The sequence below is a fragment of the Brassica napus genome, chromosome C3 (genome assembly GCF_020379485.1).
Source record: "Brassica napus cultivar Da-Ae chromosome C3, Da-Ae, whole genome shotgun sequence".
NCBI classification, from domain to species: Eukaryota; Viridiplantae; Streptophyta; class Magnoliopsida; order Brassicales; family Brassicaceae; genus Brassica; species Brassica napus.
In genome coordinates, this window is record NC_063446.1 from 45,962,429 (window position 1) to 45,973,359 (window position 10,931).

Consider the following 10,931-nt stretch of genomic DNA (forward strand, 5'->3'; position numbering starts at 1 on the left):
CTTCGGTGTCGTGATAAGTTATCTGGGGTGTAAAACTCCTTATATAGGTGTTGGTAAACCTACTTGGGATTGGAATATTCCCTTTCTCCTTTTTTAAGGTGGCGGCTTTAATATTGATCGATGTACAAGGTGTGGTATCGATTGATGCATAAGATCGTTTTGCTGGATGAGGGTGGGTATCGACCGATGCTGAGTAGACTCTGTCGATCGATGGTGGAGACGTGTTGTTGAAGGAATGGCTTGAATATCTATCATCCTGTATAGTAATCTCTATAGCTCTTTCCTTCCAGTAATCCTCATCATACTCCTTAGTAGGATCCTCATTGGATGAAGGAATTACAGTCTCTACTGCAAAACTTTCGTGGAATCCACTGTCTGCGTATGGAATAGTCATCATGTCCTCTTTTGTTGGGTTGTTGAAAGGCAAAGTTTGGTTAACACTGATCTTGTAATGTGAAATCGTCAACCTTATGCTTCCCGTCGAGCGACGTGGGATAGTGTTCATCGGTCGTCGGTGAGTCATTGGAATCGATCGATGATGCAGTGTGAGTGTCGATCGATTCTGAGTACTCTATTTCGTACTCTGCTCCACAATGGCATGATGCAATGTAGCCACGATCATTTCCAAGCTCCACGAGGTTGACATGTTGTCTCAGAACTCGAATTGGGTCATAGTGGATGTCTGGATCTATCAGTGTCAGACACAATCTGTTGGTTTTCATGTCACATACAGCTCCTACTGTAGCCAGGAAAGCTCTTCCAAGCAGAAGCGAAGAGTTCTAGTTAAGCTTGATGTCCAGGACATGAAAATCTACTGGGACAAGGGCATTACCAATCTGTACATCAAGGTCTCCATGATTCCTCCTGAGCTTCTTTCTGAAAGGTCCACGAAGGTGAAAGATTCTGATGAGGGCTCTGTTTTCAGACCCAGCTGGTCTGCCATAACCACACATGGTGTTGCATACTTCCCAGGATCACTCTTATTCTTCAATGTGATCCTTAGTTTCATCCTTTCCCTGACATGATGAACACATTCTCCCAATGTCCTCCTCAGTCTCCTTAGTCTCTCTGAAGAACATCCACAACCGGTGTGTGAAATAAACTTCATCAAAAGGTTTCTCCACTGGGATTTTGAGGACTCTCTTAGTGAAACCATCCATCTCCTTCTCATTAGCTTCCCTCTTAAGGTTCTTAGGAATCTTCTCCTTCCTTTTTCTTAACCTTCTTCCTTCAGTTGCCTCATCAACTTGCATAGGCTCTGGTGTAGTGTCTGAAGGGTTGGTTGTAGGTTCTGGTGGGTTTGCTAAAGGTTTAGGTGGTGGTCTGAGTGCGTTGATTCGGTCATTATCAATTGATGGTAACCGCACTCGGTAGGTGAGAGGTGTCCGTCGATCGATGGGAGGTGAGGGGGGTCGATCGATATCCGTCTCTCTCTGTCGGTCGACTGCTGGCTCATGCGGTCAATCGATTTTGACGTAGAAAGGGGAGGGTGGGTGAGGATGTTTTTCTGCGAATTCCTCATGAGTCATGATTCGAACTGCACTACACTCCGCAGTCGATTCAGCAGATGACGTCGATCGATGTTTAGAGTAATATGTCGATCGATCTCTATCATGGTCTATCGAGCGATGTGTATCCATTGACATCATTCGACACCAATGTGATCTGCCGAAACTCATGGAGCTTTCAACTTCGAAGTCTCCTTCTCCAAGCTTCTCATGCTTCACCACTTGCCAAAAATCATCATCTATGATGGCATTTACGTGGTGTTTTGCTTTCTCAACTGCTGCCTCTCTAGCCAAGGCTTCTTGCCTCTTTACAGTGTCTCTAGTCTGAACCACTTGCATTTCAAGCTTCCTCACCTGAGTCCCTAAGGTCTCAATTCTTGTGTTCAGACTGTTGTAGGCAGAATCTATCTTCCCATTGAAATCCACAGTGAGTTGTTGTTGTCCTTCCAGAACTCTGTCAAGCATTGCTTCAATCTTGCTTTCCTGAGTCTGTGTAGTGGATTCTGGTAGAATGAGTTTTCATAGCCTCTGCTGTTGTTGCTGAAAGGTTTCTGGAACTGTGAACTCTGGTTACTCCTCTGACCATTGCCAAAGAAGTTTCTGTTTCCACCCTGGTTTCCAGACCTCTGAAATCCAGTACCTCCAATGTAGTTCACATCTTTCTTCTCCTTCCATGTCTACAGCTTCTTCTCCTTCAGCTGAACAGACCTGCTTCCTAAGAAGCTCATGAACCACATCAAACTTTTCTCTAACTTCGTCCATCTGCTCCTTCCCTAGGGATGCAACAGACTTCTTCCTCTCAAAGTCAGTGTTCTTGGTGCTGCTGATGTTTGCTAGATTTTCTATCAGTCTCACAGCCTCCACCGGATTCCTGGTGTTGAAGTTTCTCTCGCTAGCTGTATCAAGAGCCATCTGATACCTCAAGGCGATACCTCTGAAGAAAGTGCTCAGCAGTTGCACTTCGTTGAATCCGTGGTGTGGACAGTCTCGCTGGAAAAACTTGAATCTGATCCACGCATCTTTGAAAGACTCTCCAGTCTCCTGCGCGAATGTAGCGATTTTGCTCCTCAAGTCTTCAGCGCGTGCCTCATCTTATAAGTTTCGCAAGAAAACATTCTTGATGTCGGCCCAGGATGTTAGAGATCCTGTGGGTAGCTGCTAAGCCAGTGCATCGCTTCTCCAGTCAGAGAATACTTGAAGAGATTGCACAATAGGTAGTCCTCGGGGACTCCATCCATACAAATAGCGGCGATAAGATCCTCGAACCTCTCCAGATGGTCCATAGGATGCTCGTGCGGTAACCCCGAGTAGGGTATCTGCGACAGGAGTGTACTACTGAGGCTTCAGCTCGAAATTTTGCTTCTGAATCTCTGGAAGTCGAATAGTTGATCTGTTGCGTAGTACTTAGCTAGACGATTATAGTCATCCAGTGCCCTTGGTCGAGCAGCCTCTTCTACAGGTTGAGCAACTCATGTAGCATCAGTATCAGGGATTACATTCCCCTGAGCGTCTACTTTCTGACCTGTTGCATTACGCAGATGACCATCCTGGTCATGCAGGTTTCCATTCTCATCCTGTCTAAGGATAACAATCGCAACCATGTTTCACGACTGATGATCGATCGATGTACGCGGTGTAGTATCGATCGATGTCGAACGATGTAGATCGGTCGACGATGAAGGTCGGATGTCGGTCGACGGTTGGGTGCGAGAATCAGTCGACGTGAAAGCTGCTGCGTCGAGCGATGTGGAACGTTGGTCTTTGCGGATCGTGCGTTCCAAGTGAGTAGGATCTTCTGAGAATAGCAGGTGTTTGTCCTTGTTGCTTCTTGTACTGCTGGGCATGCACCTGAAAAGACAAGAATTTTTTTTTGTGTCAAAATGGGGGTAGAGAAGAGAATAAGAATCAATAACGCTAAATCTAATGGCGATCAAAGCTCCCCGGCAACGGCGCCAAATTTGATACCACTCAAATTACCCTAAGGTGTGAATTACTCTCTCAGATAAGAGGTTCAGTTGCAGTACTTAGGGATCGAATCCACAAGGAGCTAGGGAACCTATTAAATCTAGTCAGGTTATTAATTCTAGGTGTTTGTTGTTTTATGGTTTAAAAGTAAATAGAATTCCTAATTGAGAAAGTCTATTGCTCGACTAACAAGATGATTGGGGGTGTAACTATATTGGAAGATATTAGATGCAGGGTTTCTATTCAGGTGTTAGAGAATATAATCCTATAGATGCCTAACAGTTGCATGCATGAAATATTAATGCTCAATTCCTTAATCACAGTGATCAGCGATGACAATGTTTCACTGGTTAACTAACTAGATCTTGGATCTCAACTGTCGTCTTTTGATAACAAGAAAGTGTCGATCGATGATCCTATATGGATATCGATCGATACACCTTTCGCAATATCGATCGAGACACCTTTCGCAATATCGATCGATTTTCAGAAGACAATATCGATCGATACCTTCTAGCTAAGCTCTAGGCGCGGGTTGATAATGCTCACTAGTCTCCTAGATCAGCGGTTAGCTCTCTCTAGCAGTCCTAGCATGACATATTAGATTCAGGACAGGATGATCAAGGATGCTTGACACATGCAAATTCCTAGGTTCATGTTCAAGTTAGCAAAGCTAAAACAAGCATTAAGAACAATCAATCAATGAATATCACAACTCAACAAATCTATAGTTGGGGCTAATCCCTCTAACCTATTTGAACACTGGATATAACAAGTAAACTACTCAGACATAGCTAAGCAATTCATGACACAAAATATATGTGGGAACCGAAAGTCGCACTGTCGATTTCCATTTAAATTAGGAAACTAAGAAAACCCTAATTTCCCAGAGGTCCCGGAGATCTGTTAATACCACACGCTAAGCAATCAGAACACGAGATATAACCGACAAAGTACAAAAATCGTAAAAAGAGAGCAAAATAGATCTTATTCTGAATCCGTGTTTGAGCGTTACAACAAGGTATAAGCCTGGGCTCGAGAGCTGTCGGCGAGATTCCTAGTTCTAGCAACCCTAAGACGGCTAAACCTAATTGAGTCGCAGCTCGAAATAACAAAAATGGAAATATGCCTAAATCGCTCTAAGTGCTAAGTTTGATTCGAAAAAGTCCCTCTCCATGCCTCTCGCCTAGGACTCCTTATATACTGGCTCCTAGGTCGGTTTACGCTTTTCCTCTTCTGCCCTTAAGCCGTCATAGCATAAAAATGGAGATATTCTATTTTTTCCGATCTTCGTAATTATCTTCAAAATTTCGTATTTACCCACGGAAACTTGACATTTATATTTCCTTGCGAACCAAGCGTAAACCTTCATGCGGCTTACGGGCTGTTGGTTAAGAAATCGTAAGTTGGACCTCGAGTCATGTCCTAGGTCCCTTTGGGCCGTCTTCTGACTCGAAGCGTTTATTACGGCTTCTTTCGATAAAGAATGAACTTTCCGCGGTTTTTACCGTAAAGTTTGATAGATGACTTAGAATGGCCGGAAACATGAAATGGGGTTGCTACGCTCTTTGGGAGATAGCATCGAAGGGTAGACGAGAATGCATGGACTAATGTTGTATCGATGTTCCAGAAGAGCGCGGTTGCTACGTAGCGACCGAGCTTGGCTCGAGTTCGGTCGCTACGTATCGTCTGAGCAGAACGGACGCTCGGTCGCTACGTTACAACCGAGCTTGGCTCGAGCTCGGTCGCTACATAGCGACCGAGCAGGAAAGATGCTTGGTCACTACGTAGCGACCGAGCTAGGCTCGAGCTCGGTCACTACGTAGCGACCGAGCTTGGCTCGAGCTCTGTAGCTACGTAGCGACCGAGCAGGACGGACGCTCGGTCGCGATGTAGCGACCAAGCTTGGCTCGAGCTCGGTCGCTACGTAGCGACCGGACAGCGTGCATGTGCGGTAGTTGCGTAATGACCGAGCTTGGTTCGTCCGTGTTCTGATCGTCATACTCGGACCTATCCGTAGCTGGTCTGGGTATGTTTCCGATGGCTTATGTTTGATCTAAATAGAATTTGAACAAATCTTTATCTCGGGAACATATGTTGCGACGTTTTCTTGACCTAGCATGATTTGTTGCAGAAAGACATACTTGTATTCTGCGGGGATTTAGACGTTAACTTTGTCGTAACCGTTTTCGACCCCAACAGTTAGCCCCCCAGCTTGTGAGAGTCGTGGATTTCTAGTGAGAATCTAACGCGCGGTATGGCGAGTTCGGACGAGATTGGTGTATTTGGGCGAAGTTCGTGTCCAAAAATCCGCAAGTAAATAGTAATTTCTCATGCCTATAAGAAGGGAGGTAACTTCTTCACAACCTTTACACTTACTCATTCTCATAGAGAGGTCTCTTGAAAATTTCTTTTTTTTTTCTCTACCCTTTTCTTCTTTATTCTTAAAAGGAAAATACGAAATGTCGAGTAAGAAAAGGAGTTCGAAGAAAGGGTCCTTGCCCGCGAACATTCCTGAAGAGCTCCTTGTGCCAAAGATAAAATTCGTTCCTCATTCGGTAGCCCCAGCCGAGAACGAGGCATGGTGGGTCGCGTGTTATGGTTCGATCACACCTCCAAAAGAGAAGTCGTTCCCGGTCATGAACTGTCGCCTGGTCGAGGAAGGTGCACCAAGTAGGAGTACTAGTGAATTCCTCGAGATCATGCGGTCGTTCTATCAGATTTCAGATGTGGTGGAGTTTCGGGTTCCTTGTCAAGGAGAGCGCCCTAGCAGTCCCCCGGAGGGTTACTTTACTTGTTACGAAGCATTCGTAGTGCACTGTCGCTTGTGGTTCCCGATTCTCGAAATTATCGTCCGTGGGTTGGATCGTTTCGAGGTGGCGATAAGCCAACTGAATCCCCTTGGCATTCAGCACCTCATTGGAGTCCTGATCCTGAGCTACGAGCATGGTCTCTCCCTTACCGTCGATCACTTTGAAGCGCTTCTTAGGTTACAGATCGTCAAGGATACGGACAAGTATAGGCTGGTCCCTCGGAACTTCATGTCAGGGTTAAAGGGTTTACTTCCAACTTCAACTCGTGGAAGAAATTTTTCTTCTTTGTTCTTATAGACGCTGCGTCTGTTGAAAAGAGTTGTATCCCATTGTTCCGGAGGTTGCCGAACGATCGTCCCTTCAGCAGTCCTCTTTCTCCGTTCCCTGAGGATATTATCGCGGTGAGGGATCTTCTCAGGACCGGTCCTTTTTTCTGGACTTCCTTTACGCCGAAGAGAGTTCGAAAGGCGTTGACGTTTGTGCATCCTAGTCCTGCTTTGGGCGGAGAAACATGGAGTGACTCCGAGCCCGATGACCAAGGTCCCGATGCTGCTCCCACGGTTGCGACGGGGCTGAATTCTTCGAAGGGGAAAGATATTGACCTTGGTGACATAGAGTTTTCGGTGGACGATTCCATGCTTCCAGGATGGGATTCAGACCTTGCTTTCGGCGATGGAAGGTACGAGCGAGGTCCCTATTCTGGAATTCGATGATTTCTTTGCTGGTCTTCCCTCCGTCTTCGATGCTTCTCTGGCTACGAACGAGTCGGGGAGGCCAAAAGTCGTCGTGAAAGGATCTCGTATCATCAACGGGGTATTGGCTTTAAGGATTTTGACGATCGTTTCAAGTATATATATATTTTTTCCTTATAACGTGTTAATCGGTTTTGCAGGGCTTGAACTTGCTTGGATCGGCCATTGAGGCGAGCCATAGAGAATCCATGATCTATCGCTTTAAAGCGGAGAAAGCGGAAAAGGATCTTGCTCGCATGCGAGACGAGATGTTGGCGCGAGATGCGCAACTCGCTCGTGATCATGCGAGGGCTGTTCGTAAGGCGGAACGGAAGGGCAAGTATAGGAACCTCAAGGATGCTTTCACCTCGCTAGGCGATTTCCGTGAGTGTCACGGTTCAGTCGGGAGCCTTTGGAAGGCGCGGGCGGACGATTATGTTTTCGCGCTGAGGCACTCATTCCTCCGATCGACGGGAGGATTCAGTGATTTTGGGATCCCATCCCGGTTTCTCCTGATACCATAGAGACCACGACCGAGTTTTCCGGTGATTGCGAGGAGGTGGATCGTCCCGCGGATGCGTTTGGAGCTTCGTTGTCCGGGAACTTTTACTTTGAACCTTAAGAGGTGGAGTGAAATTCTGGAGGGAGGAGGTCGTTTATTTATCCTGCGTTTGTTGCTGAGTATGGCTTTTATTTGTCTTTTTCTGCCGAGTGTGGCTTTGATTTCCCACCGCTTTATGAGGTCTTTATATATGATGGGCGTTTTATTTCGAATTGTTTCGAGTAAATTTGAAGTTAATTTGAGTTGTCGTCTCATATTTAATTCCGTTGGGACGTTCAATCTGTCGGTTCGTTCGTGACTTTTCGTAAAAATTTCTTATTCTTACAACTTTCGGGAACGTTGAGATGTGAATGGAGAGACATGGTTTAGGATCTCGTATCGTTTAGATATCATGTCTTGAGATGTCTGAGACCAATGCGATGGGTTTAGGGCAAGACCTAGGTTTACTCTCGGTTTTAAGGTTTGTGCGGTGACTATCTGGCTATCGATTTTCCTGTTGGGATTTCTACATGATTCGTACCGATTTAAAGTCCGCGATAGGTTCTCGGCTTATATGACTTGTATGGTATGAATCGAGAGTCTTTCCAGAGACAATTTTTAAGCCAACTGGAAGTGCTACACCAAAATTTTGGATTTTTTTTTGTAGCGCGCTTTCGTCCTTGTGTTGAACGTTCGGAGATCAAAAGAGTGATTAATTTGTGTTTTTTTAAGACGGCTGACGCGTTCGTCGGGGCCAATCGACGAACGGGGTGTAAGGTTTTTGTGGTCGTGGTCGGACAATTTGTTCGCCTCGTCTCCAATTTTAACTTGGCGACGTCTCGCTGTTGTTTCGAAGACTATACGAAATATTATCGGTGCTAAAGAAAGATTATTTTCCGATTTGGGGCAGGGTGAGGCCGCTGACAAGAGTCTTAACGTTCGTAGATTTTCTAGGCGTGTCCTGAGACTTTTGCGTTTAACTGAAGCGTAAGCGTTTTAATTTAAAAGGAGCAATGCATATTGTAAAGAGAGATTTTTTTTTATCTCTAAAAACTCGATTACAACAACGCGTCTTTTCCTATGTGGGAGTATACGAGTATACGCACCCACTCCCCCCTCCCCTTTTTAGAGAGGGGGATAGCTGAACTCGTCTTTCGACGAGTTGCCTACGTACCTCTTTCGAGGATCAAGCCATCTCGAAGTTCTGTTTTATGCCGCGAGCGTTATTACTCGGCGGTTGTCGCCATGCTAACCGCCCTGATCGTGATGACCGTGGCCGGGTCAGCGTTCTCTTACGGATGTTCCGGTTGAGTTGTAGCGTCGGCTTGGACTCATGTTGAGTTTCAACGTCCGAAGCGTTTGCGTCAGCAGATGATGTTAAATCGTCTTTCCTTGAAGCGTTTTTGGCCAAAAATTGATCTATCTTTGTGCGCTTGCGATTTGCCGTTGCAGAAGTCGTCATTTGCCTTAACTTGTGCTCCGCGGGAAAGCATAGTCGCGACTGTTTCTGACATCCCTAGATAGCTGCGACTCCGTTTGGGGTCGGGAATTTGACACCTAGGTGGTATGTCGATGGAACGGCTTGCATGGCGTTGATCCATGGGGTTCCCATGATCATGTTGTAGATGGCTGGATGATCGACCACCGCGATTTCGACGAATTTCGTGATCTCCTTGGCCATGACTGCTAGCTGGATTGACCCGAGGGTCATCGATACTTCTACTGAAAAACCCGTGAGCGGTTTCGGCGTTGGACTTGCTTCTCCGAGTTCGATGCTCATCCGATTGAGAGTGTCGCGGAAGATTACATTGACCGTTCTTCCCGTGTCAATGAGTACTCTTCCGACTTCCAGATCTCGTATGACGAGATCTATGACGAGCGGATCACAGTGAGGTTGGTCGATACCGCCAGCTTCCTCCTTCGTGAAGGTGATTGAGCAATTTTTACCATCTCGGGTAAGAGACCATGTAGGCCAGTTTGCGCTCGACTCCGCCTTCCGCTGTTAAGCCTTGATGGCCGAAACCGTATCGTTGCAGAATTACGATCCTCCAATGATCACATTGACTCTGCGACGATTGTTATCGTTCCCCTTGTCGTCCGGCCTTCTGCCGCATTTATCCCCGGATTGGTTTCTTTGAGGAGATTTCTCCGCGGGCGGATTTCTGTCCGTCTTCGGGGGGGCGATCGGTCTCGAGGATGAGATCTTTCACGCTGGTGACTTCCGAGAGCTCTCCAGCTAGTAGCTTCGCGGCCAGCCTTGCTCCCAAGACTTTGTAGTTAGTCGTGGAGTGTCCTCGGAACTGGTCGAACTCGCAGAAGGTGTTTTCGTCATATCCTTGATTGCGAGTCCACGTATTACCCGTGGTTCGGCCCTGGTCCGAACTGATCGCGTAATTGTGCGCTCCTTGGAGATCTTCCCCCTCGTGATGGACATACTTGTCGTTACGAGAACTCTTCTTCTTCGTATTTGGATCTACATCTTTCGAGGATGGTATTGCCGACTTATGTTTCTGCGATAAGACTTTCGTTTCTTCCTCGATTATGATGTAGTCCATCACCTTGTGGAGAGCGTCCTGGATCGTCCGCGGTTTGTCGAGGGTTATCCATTTTCTTAATTTCTACTTGTACCAGAGTGTCCTTTCGAGAGCATCAATGGCCACCTTGTCGCTTATCCCGCTGACCCTGGACATTACCAGCTTGAATCGGCTGATGAACTCGCGGAGGGGTTCGTCTTCCCTCTGGGACAGACTCCAGAGATCGACATCGGAAGTTTCTCTATCTATGAACATAGAGTATTGCTTGAGAAATTCCGATGCGAGCTGTTCCTTCCAGATTCTCGACGAACAGGCGGTAGTAGCCGGCGTCTTTTTCGCCGTCCTTCAGTCTCGCTCTTCCCATCGTGATGTGGAAAGCCTGAAGGTGCGCCTTCGCATCGGTCGTACCATCATACTTTGGTACTTTGATTTTCTCGGATCGGATACCCTCATATCTGAGATGCGAGTGGTGAAGGGGGTATTCCGAGCCCCTTCCAGCAGTCTGTCGATCTCGGGTGCAGCGTTGGTAGCGTGATGGATTTGAGATTTCACGACTCTTACTTCCGCTGCAGTCTTGGTGATATAGTCGCAAAGATCGCGGATATTCGACGTCTCGCCAGCAAATTTCCGAGCCTGTAGGCGTTTACTGCGAGTGAGCTCGGTTTTCTTTTCAGCCAGCTCTTCTTGTTCGTTCCAATAGAGGACTTCCTCCTCTTCCGTCATCGGTTTGTCAAACGGAGAGATTTCCCGAGCAGATCGGCTTCTGGTCCTTCTTGGATGTCTGTCGACGTCCTCATCGGTATCGTTGGAGACATTGCTAGGATCCGAGTCGACGTGCC

General features: G+C 46.7%; 1 non-coding gene across 1 annotated transcript; it reads left to right on the forward strand.

Moving 5' to 3' along the window:
• Positions 1 to 2,475: 2,475 nt before the first annotated feature.
• On the forward strand, positions 2,476 to 2,583 carry LOC125584838. Its single transcript, XR_007321745.1, has one exon. It is a non-coding gene; the product is annotated as a small nucleolar RNA R71 (small nucleolar RNA).
• Positions 2,584 to 10,931: the final 8,348 nt, after the last annotated feature.